The sequence below is a fragment of the Kogia breviceps genome, chromosome 17 (genome assembly GCF_026419965.1).
Source record: "Kogia breviceps isolate mKogBre1 chromosome 17, mKogBre1 haplotype 1, whole genome shotgun sequence".
Classification (NCBI taxonomy): Eukaryota; Metazoa; Chordata; class Mammalia; order Artiodactyla; family Physeteridae; genus Kogia; species Kogia breviceps.
In genome coordinates, this window is record NC_081326.1 from 65297879 (window position 1) to 65310321 (window position 12443).

The following is a 12443-nucleotide window of genomic DNA, read 5'->3' on the forward strand; positions in this document are numbered from 1 at the left end:
GATCCTTCGAGCCAGGCAGGGGTCATGGGACTCAGCTTTCACCCAGACACAGTCACGTCTGGGGCCCTTTGCTTTTCTCTTTCCTCATCTGGAAAATAGGAATAGTAAAATCTCCATACAGGGTAATGGTGAGATGAAGTGAGAGCATGCGTATGAATGCACCAAGTCTAGCTCAGTTAATATCACTTTCCTTCTGTTTCCTTCCCAGCCTTATCCAGACTCACAGTCACAGAAGAAATTAAGGCAATAATTCCTTCTTTACGCAGAAAGAAACTAACACCAGTGACTCGAATATTTGAGCTTGCACTAGAAATCCAAAATCTCTTTTTATTCCATCCCCTGCAATTGTTGTCCTTTTTCATGTGAATGACTCTACTTCCCAACTTCATTAAACTCACTCTTGTAGATAATTTCCTCTTGATTATTGTGACCCCTGAAAATCATCAGGGTTGTCATTTTAATTATTTAGTTGTGCTGTCCCTTGCATAATATAATAAAATAGGCTGAACTTATATTGAGCCATATAAGTATGTATACTTATGTACGTGTTAGTGTATATATACGTATAGACTATATGTGTGTGTATATATGTATTATATATGTGTTTTATATATATGTTCCCTTCTAATGCAATATATATATTCTATCAGAATATACATATCTATATATGTATATATATCATATAGATATCTAGATATAGCATATATATCTAGATATCATATATAGATATATTATCTATATTTATGAAAATATATATTTTATACCCTTCCTGCCAACTTTTTTCCTTGTCAAGAACATCTAATGTTGGGGACAAGAGACTCGGAGCCCACATCACTGAGGAGCTCACTGCTCCCGTGATTCTAATTATGTGGGGTGGTGTCGTGGAGCATGCATCACAGCTGCAGAATATTTGGGCTGATTTCCCCAACTCAGATGCCAGAGAGAGTTTCCCGATGACAAAATCCAGCACACAAGGATTAGATACATAAGGCAAGACTCTTAAGGGGTTCAGCGGATGGTGTGGGGTTTTCCAGGGAAGTCAGAGTCTTTACACCTTAGGCCTGAGGAATAATACAGGAATCTAGGGGTGCTTCTCATGGAGGAGAGAGAACTGAAGGAGTTATAGGCATTAAATTCAAATACTCAACAGACACTTGAGAAGAGGGCCTACCTTTATCCTGCTTGTTAAGAAAAGCACACAAGCTCCTGGGTGCAGGAAATATGATAAGGTAAAGGAAGATTTGCATTTTCAGAAGAGGGAAGGATTTTCTAACAACCAGACCTATCTGAAAATTAAATGGTTGCGAGTTTTCTATTCTGAAAGTATGTAAGGTAGAGTGGGGCTGAAGGAGTATGTATTTGTGATGTACAATTCTCAACATTTCTCTGAAGCACAAAGAGTCAGAGACGCTTTCCCCTGTTAAGTCATGCCTCAGTTCTGAGCAGAACTGCTGAGCTAGAGTAGAAAGAACACGTGCTTAGAGCCCCACAGATCTGCAGTTGAACCCCAGCACTGCCACTGTGATCTTTCTTAGCCACTGTGATCCTCTTTCTATCCCTTGAACACGCCAGGCTCATACCAGCCACAGAGCTTTTGCACTGATTGGCTACTCCTTCTGTCTGGTACACCCTTTTGTCCACCAAATTATTCAAGTCTCCCCTCAACATCACCTCTTTACGGAGGTTTTCCCTCCTACTCTAGTTAAAGCACTCACTCACCCTTTTCGTTATTTCAATACTCTACTTAGTATTTATCACTATCTATGATTTTATTCTTTCTTTCTTTGTTGAAATATTTTGTATCTTCCCTACTTAATATGAGCTCCACGATAGCAGGACTTCGTCTTAGTCACCAGTTTGTTTTCAGTGCTTAGAGCAGTGCCAGCTCAAATAAAGGCCCCTGAATTATTTTAAACAAAATAATGACCCTGGCAATGGTACAGATAATGCTTAGTTAGAGAATTCACTCCCTAGTTATATCTAAAATGTTATATTCCTAGTGTGCTTGATCTAAGTAACTCCAGCCCTTTCTCTCCTACTTAAGAAAGCATCATGATGAAATGTATTTCTGTGGCAACGCACCGGTACCCTGCCTCCTTCTGTGGTCACAGTCCGTTGGGCTGTGAGTGAGTAGCTGACCCAAGACTGACCAATTAAAGAACTTCCCAGGAACTGTTGAAGCCAGAATACAGAGAAGAGATGTAGATCCTCTATGAAGGCAGGAGATGCAGCATATGAAGCTCAGAATGTGCCGGCACCCCATTGCCCACCCTGCTGGAAGGGATGGATCGGGCCCTCAGACAAGAGTGAGCAGCTCAGATCACAAGTCCTTTAGACCCTGAGGCCAAGTCATCTTGTCCAGCCTGTGGTTATGTGAGATTTCCCCAGTATTCTCCCCATAAATGTCCCCTTTTGACTAAATCAGTTCAAGTAGGTTTTGGCATTCATCATAAAGAGCATACTGACCAATATAGAAATCAACAGAGTGAGAGTGATATGGAAATAACTTGACATATGGGCATGCAGGATGCATTCTAACATCTTCACTGACTTACTTAATAAATGGAAAAATAGTACTTATATATAAAAACAAGAAATGACAACAAAGCAGTTGAAAATAGCCACGTCTGTCCCATGTGATTTTCTTTTCCCATACATTATATTCCAAATGGCATGTGAACCATGTGGCCCCTGATACAGAGATGGGGGCCCTGCTCGAAACAAGACCCACCAGTACACAGGCTTTTGACCAGACCAGAACATATGGGGAGGAGATTTCTGGCAGCTGAAGGGGCAAACTGACATTTTCCAGAAGAGCGAATGACGGGACAGAGGCCACAGGCTAAAGTTGCAGTTTCCTTAGGGTCTCTAGCTGAGCCACATCCAAGAGTGTGTTGTGCATCCAGCGGACTCTTGAGGAAACCCTGACGTGGGGGGCACATCCTGAACTAATGTGGGCCAGAGTGTCTGAGACGGAATGCACGTGACATCCCACCCTATCGCCAGGGGCGCCGCCCCACACGCAGAGGTTAAGAAAGCCGCCCAGCCCTCCCCTCAGCAGGGGACTGCAGAGACAGGATTGCATTTGGGGGAGCAACTTCACGTAATCACTTGGTAAGAGAAGAAACTGAACTGAGAAGCCAGATTCCCGCTCCTGGATGACATCATTAGGTGGCCCCTAACTCGACCTTGAAAGGCGTGAGAGAACAGCTACACTTGGTGGAGGCAGTCGTAGGAAGGTGAAAGGGCCCAAATGTCTAGTAAAGCCAGCTGTTTCCACCCTGAAAATAAAAATAACAAAAATTTAAATGAGACAAAGTTCAGTGTTTAACAAATGCACCTGAAGCCATTTGCACTCTTAGATTGTGTGGGAGCACTGTGGTGGTGGTGTTCTCGGCTTAGCTTTCCTTATGTCACGCAAACAATGTATTTGAGGTAGCATGATGTGTTTGGAAGTGAACTGAACTTGGGTGTTTGAAAATCTGGATTTTAGCTCTGCCCCTTACCCTTCAGATGAACTTATAGAAGTCACCCAATCTCTGAACATCGTGGAAAAACTATGGTAAGAATATATGTCTTTCACCGTCCAATGCCAGAGAGACTGAGGATAGAAGAACATGCTTCTGGTAATGAATGAAGCAAAATTCTGGAATGTGAGTGTCAATATAGGATCCTGGAATTACAGATGGCAACATGAACCTTAGCACAGAGAAAGGACAATTACAGGACAGAGAAGACGAAGATTCAGGAAAGTAGGAAGTGGTAGTAATAACGTTAGTAGCCAAGGTGCAGTAAGATGTCTCGGCATGGATAGGAAGGAAGTGATAAGAGCTTGAACTAAATAACTTGTACATGCTCTGGAAGGAAGAAGGTTAAAATAGTATGTAATGTAGACAGGACAAGGTGGGGACTTGAACATGCAAAAAAGGAAGGGAGAGGAGGAGGAAGGAAGAGAGGGAGAAATGTTAACTGTCTACACTCTGTCCAGAGATTTCGTGCTTTCCCTTGACTTACATGGTCTCCCATAACTTTTTCTGGCTCAGTCCTGCTTATTCCAAAAGACTTAACTTCAAGTGTCAGCTCCATGTCTTGGGACACCTCTGGGCTTGCTGACTCCTCTGGGCTTCCTTATGGCGTAGCATTTAATTATGTTGAAATGAAACTAATACCCCATTTGCCTTTCTCCATTGACCCTGAGCTTCTTAAGGGTATGTATCACATGTGTTCCATTCTGAATCCCCCATGTCTAGGGCAGAGCCTAGCACATAGTAGGAGCTTAATAAGTATATTTGAGTGAATGAAGAGCCTCATTTAATTCTCACAACCCTGAGCTAGAGAGTCAAGTGGGGCTAGGGAAAAAAAAAAATGCCAACAAGAACTGAGACTCAGATGCAAAAATTTGCAGGTGACAAATGGGAACATTTAACACTCACTATGGACTGGCAACTTGTCCGGTTATTATAAGGTATCAGTTCAAAAATTCTCTAATTCCAGTTGGCTATACCTGTACAAGATTGACTGAGAGTTACTTGGCATTCTTGTTGAAAATGCAGATCCTGGAGGCCTCCTCAAATCTAGTCTGATTCTCCACAAACCTTCATCTAATCTCATCACATCTGTCCATCTGCTCCAGAAAGGTTGGTCATCCTCAGTAGTTTCTCTTCCTCTTCATCCTTATTCAGTCCATCACCAGTTCCTGCCACTGTATCCGCCTCAATATCTCTTGCATCCACCAACTCTGCTCTATCCCCACGATCTTTCTATGAGCACGTGGACCACTGCCAGGGCCTCCTGACTTGTTGATCTGCTGCTATACTTGTTCCCCTTCCTGATGCAGCAGATTGCAGACTGAGTGATCTCTTTAGATAAAATATGACCAAACATTTACTATCCAGATGAAATCTATTGGGAGACCTCCCATCACTCTTGAGAACCAAGACCAAAACTATCATCTAGTCTCACAGTCCCTCATTGGTCCTATCCCTGCTGACCTCTCCAGCTTCCTCTCTCTGTGTTCCCGCTTCCCAGGCCTGTCTCCAGTTCTTCAGGTGTCACCTGCTTCTTCTGGCCGACTAGCCTCTGCCCAAGCAGTTCCCTCTGCCTGAATGTTTTCTGCCTTCCAGCCTCTGTCCACCAAGTTGACTTCTACTCATTTGGGTGAACTCAGTTCAGATCAAATCAGATCCTGCCATTGACCACTGACATACTCCTATCACCTTGAAACTTTTTATCACAGTTTATAGTATATATGTGTGTGTGTGTGTGTGTGTGTATATTAAAAATTACATATTTATTTGTGTAATGACTTGGTTGGTGGCTGTCTGCAACCCCTTCCCCCATATACACAAGATAATAAGCTACATGAATGTGGGGCATATGTTAGCTTTACTCAGTATTCTATCCTCAATGCCTGGCCCAGCATCCTGACAAATAATGGGTGTTCAGTCAGGACTTAAATGTCGAATGGATACATGAATAACGTAGCAAGGTCAAGGCTGGGCCCAGGAATCTCTACTATTATAAATCTAAGTGATTCGGTACAGGCTTGGGGAAAGTTATCTAAAATTTGTCTCAAGCTGAGAACCCATGATTCTAAGGAAATGTGTTATTCCTCACCATTTCATGTGTGTGCATTTATGGGTATGTCTGTGGAAAGTGTCCTAAAGCTTTCTAGGGCCCTTGGTAGTGCCTTTAGCACTCTGTGCAAAAGAGGCATTCTGTGTAAGCCACCAGAGTGGTCGGCAGCTTTGGCTCCATTGTACCCGGACTGTTTCTAAGTACCCCTCATTCTAGTTCAGTTCAACAATTACTTGCTGAGCACTTTCTCTAAGCCAAGCCGTCTTCTTCCGGGTCTAAGTACTGCCTTCAAGGAGAACTTGAGAGACACGCATGAAACCAAGTAAGTACAATACACCGTAAGATGCATGGCTGTGGACAAGTACATGTGGTATCATCGTAGTCCAGTGGGAGGAGTGGGCAAGTGTTGAATATGGCTTGAAGGAGGAAATGACACTTGAACCAGATTTGGAAGGATGAATAAGAGTTAGACCTTCAAAGAAGCTGGCAGGACATATAAAGAGGTGATAATTGCATTTTGCAAATGCAAAAGTCAGGAGCCTGGGAACAATCTAATGTGTTTGGAGAACTACCAGTAATTATAGGGCAGAAGCAGTAAATATGACCAAGGGAGAAGCAGGTAAGGTTTGGAGAAGCCTGAGGGATCGTGAGGCATCGTACCTTCCTCCCCCTCCCGCCACCTGAAGTGCAGGCTCACCGGTTACATTTCTATTAGTCCCAACGCCTTTTCCGTGCCCTTTGATTAGCCCTTAATCCTCAAACCCAACATCACAATACCGGCCCAGCATACTTCACAGGCAGGGCACCTAACGTCCCTGTGGGAGCCCATCTTGCTGAGATTATCACCAGCAGATTTACTTCCAGGGTGATTGTTGCAATAGTTTGTCTAACAGAATGAATGATCAACCCTGAGTAAAGGGATTATGAAAAACTTAATAGCATTGTCGGGGCGTGGCTGTTAATGAAATGCAGTTGGCTGCTCCCACCATTTGGCACCAACCGACCCGACTCCGTCAACATCACAATACGATATTTGTTCCCAATTATGTTAGAGCAACAACTGAAATATAATATGGTATTAATCATATTTATTATAATTATCAATTTGAGAAATTTCTGACATGCCAGAAGATGAATAGGTTTATTATGAAAAGCAATTCTGCTTGGTGCACGCTGACTGCTGCTGTGTAATAAATAGCCTCTGTAGGCTAAGAAATATTTAAGAAATAAAGCAGAAAACAGCACTAAAACCAAACACAAAGCGTCGAGACCCTTCAAATGCCTGCTATTTCTAAGGGCTAAGCACCACCAGCACACCCTGTGCCTTTAGGATTCTAATAGGTGAAAATAAGCCACTAGAACATTCCAGGGCCTCAGAAAAGAGAGTAAGGAAGGTGTCATGTTTGGGGCCCAAAGGAAAAGGGACACTGGAGGCAAAGGACACTTCTGAAAATGCAGTTCCTTTCAATATGCTCCACCTCTTACAACACTCTTGTGACACGCACTGCTTTAGGGACTGTGGTTATACTATCGGCTCGGCCCAGAAAACTCTGACCCAAACTATATTACAGTTTCATTCCTTCACTTCTTTCAGGCGCTTTTTCAAATATCACCTAATCAGAAAGGTCTTTCTGACAACCCCATTTTTTAAAAAAAAGCCCCCTTTAACCCTAAATTACTTTATTTCTAATAACGCCTTTGATATTTGCTTCTTCCCCTATTAGGCTGTAAACCAAATGTGAGCTGTGTGTTTGTTTTGTTCATGGCTTCGCACATACATGCTGGGCACATAGCAATCAAAAATATTCGTCAAATAAATGAATGAACGAACACATGAATAAATGAAACCAGTCAGTAATGTCTTTATGACCTCAATTTTTACGTCTTTAAAAAAAGCCCTCATTTCCTGCTTGTTCTTAATTCCTTATATTCCAGCTTCAATTTAGTTCCTCCTCATTAGAGCTTTTCTAATAGCTTCCAACCTGTTGTTCTTTTTGAGCCCCTTCTATTTATTCTCACCCATTGCCACCAAAGTAACTTTAAGAAAAAATTGCATTATCTCCTTGCTTCACTGAAGTGGTTACAATCTTTCATGAGTCTCTTATTACGTGAAGGATGAAGCTCAAAATCCTCAGCATGGCATGTAATGGCTTGGCTTTAAAATCCATGACATGGCTTCCCGATCTGGCTCTTGCGTGTCTCCCCAGCTTTATCTCCTGCCTCTTCCCCATGCACATTTATAGTCCAGTAGATGTGTCTCCTAAATGGGTGTCCTCTCGTGTGCCACTTTTTACTTCCATTTATATCAGAGAAATTCCTTCTCTGGTCCCTTTTACGTGTTTCTTCCTTCACTTTTTTTTTGCTGTTTAGCTGCAACCAACTCCTTAATTCTGTCAAGTGACCAGAAAGAGAGAAAACTCATGGAGCTTACAGAAAGATGTTACGGAACCCAGTGTATAGAATTTACTGTACAAGGGCGGTATCTGTCAAATCAGGCAAACAACAAGGAGATCTATTTACAAAGAGATCCAATGGAGAAATAATAAAGATGTATACTGGGGGCTTTCAAGTAAATTATGATCAAAAGTCCCCTTCAATCACAGGGATGGTATCACAAGTAGATAAAAATATTTGCTGGCAGTAAAGGAGTTTTGTACTTAGTCTAGTCTTGGTATAGCACTACATTTTCTTTGAGTAAGGACTTTGGGGTAGAAGATACATTTGAATGTCTTCTGAGTCTCAGGCAGGGGTTGGATGCCAGAAATGACATTTTTGAAAGAAGGATCTATCATAGAGAGTGGAGCTGGCCTCACAAAGAAGGTAACGATAACCCTCTTTACCTACAAGATTCAAATCAAGTGTCACTTCCGGGAAGATTGCTGTTCATGACAAAGCTGCCAAATTCTTCCCCCGAGTCCCCACTGACTCTTGTATTTTATTGAAGTCTTTGTCCCAGTATAAGACATTTTGATCATATGTGTTTCTCCAGCTAGAGCAGAGGTTTTCGCATTTCATTCATCTTGTATTCCTAGTGTCTACATGTCATCAGGCCCAATAGATGTAGGTGAGGTTTGAAGAATAAGAAAGCTCACCAAGTGTAACACTGAGTGACTTGTGGAAATACGGTATTCCTACACTGTATTGTCAGCAGAATGGGCTTTGACCATAGAAATGAATAACTTAGGGAGAAGTGATGAGGCCCCTGGGATGGCGAGAAGATAACATCATCTGAGTACCTGCAGCAAAGTCAAACACTAGTGGCAGTGTTGTTGACCCATAAAACAGAGACTACCATTAAAGTGCTTAGCAGAATACCTAGCATGTAACAGGCAATCAACCAGTCAATGGCTCAATCAGTCAGTCAGAAATTGGTACAAACATTGAAATCAAGATGCCTTAAAGTCTCTAAGGAGACCGTGCTAGCCATTCACCTTTTCCCTGTGAGGTTTTTTTTTTTTGTGGAAGAGTGCTAGTAGGAATATACAACCAAAATATATTTTGACTTTACCTTAGTTATATTCTTCCTAGCCCCAGCTTGTTCTTTCGTCGGCTGGTGTAATTAGGGAAGGACAGTTTCTAGTAACATGATTCATCACTGGCGATAGTTGTTCCAATTCTTACTTCCAATTTTCAGAAGGACTGCAGTAAATCACAGGTTTACATTATTTCTTCCTTTGAACTACTTAATTGGGTAGAATTTATTTTGCATAGAATTATTTAAGATCACTTTTTAATTATAGTTTTTGTCTTATGGGACTTTTACAACCTTATTTTCTGCTGATACAAATGGCTTTTGATCCTCCTTAAAAGGGCAGGGATATATTTCCCTTCAAATATTTTTAAATCACTAAAGAGAATCAATTTTTAGTAATAGTGAGGGAAAAACATTTTCCTCCTAGAACTTAAGAAAAGTGGGGCTTGATAACCAGATGCTAGAAACCTACTGATTTTTTTTTATTCTTGTATCCAGATATTTGCCATAAATATAAAGTACCCTGGAAGAAAGGCTGAAAATAAAAACAAAAGTGACAACTAAATGTAATATGTTTTCAACAATATTGCACAAGTGTCCACACATGTCATCTCTGTCCATTTTATTCCTGAGATGAGTCTGAAGTCAACCAATGTGGGATTTAAAATGTAACCTAAGATATGGGTGTGGTCACTATAATTAGGGGAAAGGAACATTAAGTAACCCTGGAATCATGGTTGAGGAGTTAGTAGTATAGGGTAGAGAGAGTTCCAGTTAGCAAGGACTATTGTCCTTCAACCTTCATTAATAAATAGGAAGTAGCAATTTCACAGCAAATTCCATAGCTCTTCAGGTTCTGACCAAAAGTCAATTCAGTATGGGGGATTCCTGTAGACAAGAGTAAAATAAGGAACAAAATGTAGGGTCTTTGCTAATATAAGAGAAATGTGAGGGTTTTGTTATTATAAGCAAAGTTTTGCAAGAAGACAAAACTCTATTCAACTTTTTGGAGTAAGATTGGGGGAGCTACAGGAAATTGGAGGTTGGAACTTTCTGTTTCATTATAAGCAACCCACTTGCTTTTATCTCACTTCTCAAAAAAAAATCAAATGAATGGTGTTTTAGGCCCCAAAGAGGAAATTTTTAGTTGGAATCAATGGTACTGAGTACAAATTATGCTCAGAGGAAAGTAAGTAGGAAGCTTTTGGGGGAGACAGTCTATTTACAGAAAAGCTGGATAATGGAGTATGTTTGTAAATGCATTTGGGTCCAACACTGATGCCATCCTCATAGCTGATCTCAAATATTTACTCTCAGTTCCTTTAATGTCTTGGTTCTTACCTGCTCTGGTTGCAGAAAATATAAATGTACCTTTAATACAGATTAACAGTACCTTCCACAGCCCCACAACCAGAAAGGGAAGAGGAAATATAGGCAGCAGCACAAGAGCTACGGACAGTGATCTCACGCACATACCAATATCTAACCAGCCTGTACTCAACTCATTCCCAGTTCTGCATCTGAAGATGGGAGTGCATGTGGCTGAATATCAACATGAACCCCTGGGAAAGATCTGTCTGGTGTAATCTTAGGAGCATTATACCCAGGATCCCCTCTCAGCTGTGCTGCAAGTTTAAGTCAATACCATCTCTGGGCTTCAATGTCATAATCTAAAATGAGAAGAAAAAACAAAAGCAGGGGAATTAGACTAAATTGGAATTCAACAAAATTGGCTGCTAGCCAAATCCAGTCCATCACTTGTTTTTGTAAATAAAGTTTTATTGAAACACAGCCACACCCATTCATTTACATATTATCTATGGCTACTTTTGTCCTACAGTAGCAGAACTGAGTAGTTGCAGCATGGTCTAATGTTAGACCTAAAATATTTGCTTCTGGTCCTTCACAGAAAAAGTTTGCTGAGCTAGTGCAAAATTTGCTGAGCTAGTGCCAGAGAAATCTATGGTCTAAACTGATCCTCTAAAAGATTGGGCATCAAAGTTTCCACTTGTGATTACATGTTGTGAAATGCTTTCTTCCTAATCTAGAACACAGCACATGAGTCAGTAGGCAAAGCGATCTATGTCAATTCTCAAATTCAAAATTCATTCACCTGAAGCTATAGCAGTTTTTCATGCTTATTATCCTGGCTGGGTTTGGTATAAAGGGTGTCAGGGAAGGAAAATTCCCTGAGCGTTTTAAGTCTATTTCACTTTCATTATGAGACTACTGGGGCTTTTCTTGAGCAAGAGAAAGAGTGTGAAATAGAATAAGGCATCCAAATCAATAGATTAAATTTATTGAAAGGATGAGTAATTGGAGTAATGTTACAGAATATAAAGCAGATTATTTTGGATAGCACACAGGTCTCCAGTTTGATCAGGTCAATTTGCAGGCCATCAGAAAAGTACACAGAGAAATAGTGGGTTTGATCCAAGAGCCTTCTGCATTAGAATGTAATAATTTGCTCTCTTTAGCTATTTAATATCTTCTTCATGTTCAGAGGAAGAAAGAAAGCAGTCATGAGAGACGAAAGTAATGAGATCATACTGTAATTGCTTACACAGATAACAATAACAGAAGCCTTTTCACACCTGCAGGTATTGTATTTACTGCTCTTTCCCTGTACAGACATAAGATGATGGATGGAGGGGTCGATCAGGAAAATACTAGAACGGGTCTAGGAAAATGGTGCCAAATACATCTGGGGATCAGAACCTCCAATGAAGCTGGGACCCCAGACCTACTGAATCCTGGTCTGTGGGTTTAGGCAGGAGCCCAATCAATTAGATCTTTAACTGGATGCTTATGGGATTTGCCGTGCAGCCAGGCTTGGGAACCATCTATGCAGTCCAAGCCCTTCGTTTTCCAGTGGTGAGACTGAAGTGACTTTCTGAAGGTCAGAGCCCCCTCCACTTTGCCCCTTCCCACAGCACTCTCTCTCACAACAAAACACCAAGACCCCTCAGTGGCCCAGCAGGGATCGTTTGTGATGGGACCTACTCTGGCCAGACATGTGGGCCGCTGTGCTGTTTTTCAAACATGTGGAGCACACTTCTGCCTCGGGGACCTGGCACCCTTTGTCTCCACTTCCTGGAATGCTCCTTCCCAGCACCGATATCAGTCGCTTCCCCACTTCATCCAAGGCTCCGTTCAGAAGTCACCTTAACAGAGAAGCCTGCTTTGACTCTTTTTTTTTTCTTTTTAACATCTTTATTGGAGTATAATTGCTTTACAATGGTGTGTTAGCTTCTGCTTTATAACAAAGTGAATCAGTTATACATATACATATGTTCCCATATCTCTTCCCTCTTGCGTCTCCCTCCCTCCCACCCTCCCTATCCCACCCCTCAGCTCGGTCACAAAGCACCGAGCTGATCTCCCTGTGCTATGT

General features: G+C 41.5%; 2 long non-coding RNA genes across 3 annotated transcripts in view; one reads left to right on the forward strand and one right to left on the reverse strand.

Annotated features, from left to right (window-relative positions):
- Window positions 1–12443, forward strand: part of LOC136792859 (uncharacterized) — a 223927-nt gene that overhangs the window by 79998 nt on the left and 131486 nt on the right. The gene's annotated exons all lie outside the window — the stretch shown is intronic.
- Window positions 2612–12443, reverse strand: part of LOC136792860 (uncharacterized) — a 35308-nt gene continuing 25476 nt past the window's right edge. The window contains exons 2-4 of one of the 2 annotated variants that reach the window (XR_010837395.1): window positions 10552–10719; window positions 9086–9216; window positions 2612–3281 (exon numbers count right to left, since the gene is read on the reverse strand). This is a non-coding gene — a long non-coding RNA (uncharacterized lncRNA). The remainder of the gene's footprint in view (window positions 3282–9085; window positions 9217–10551; window positions 10720–12443) is intronic. The other variant, XR_010837396.1, reaches the window with a different exon arrangement.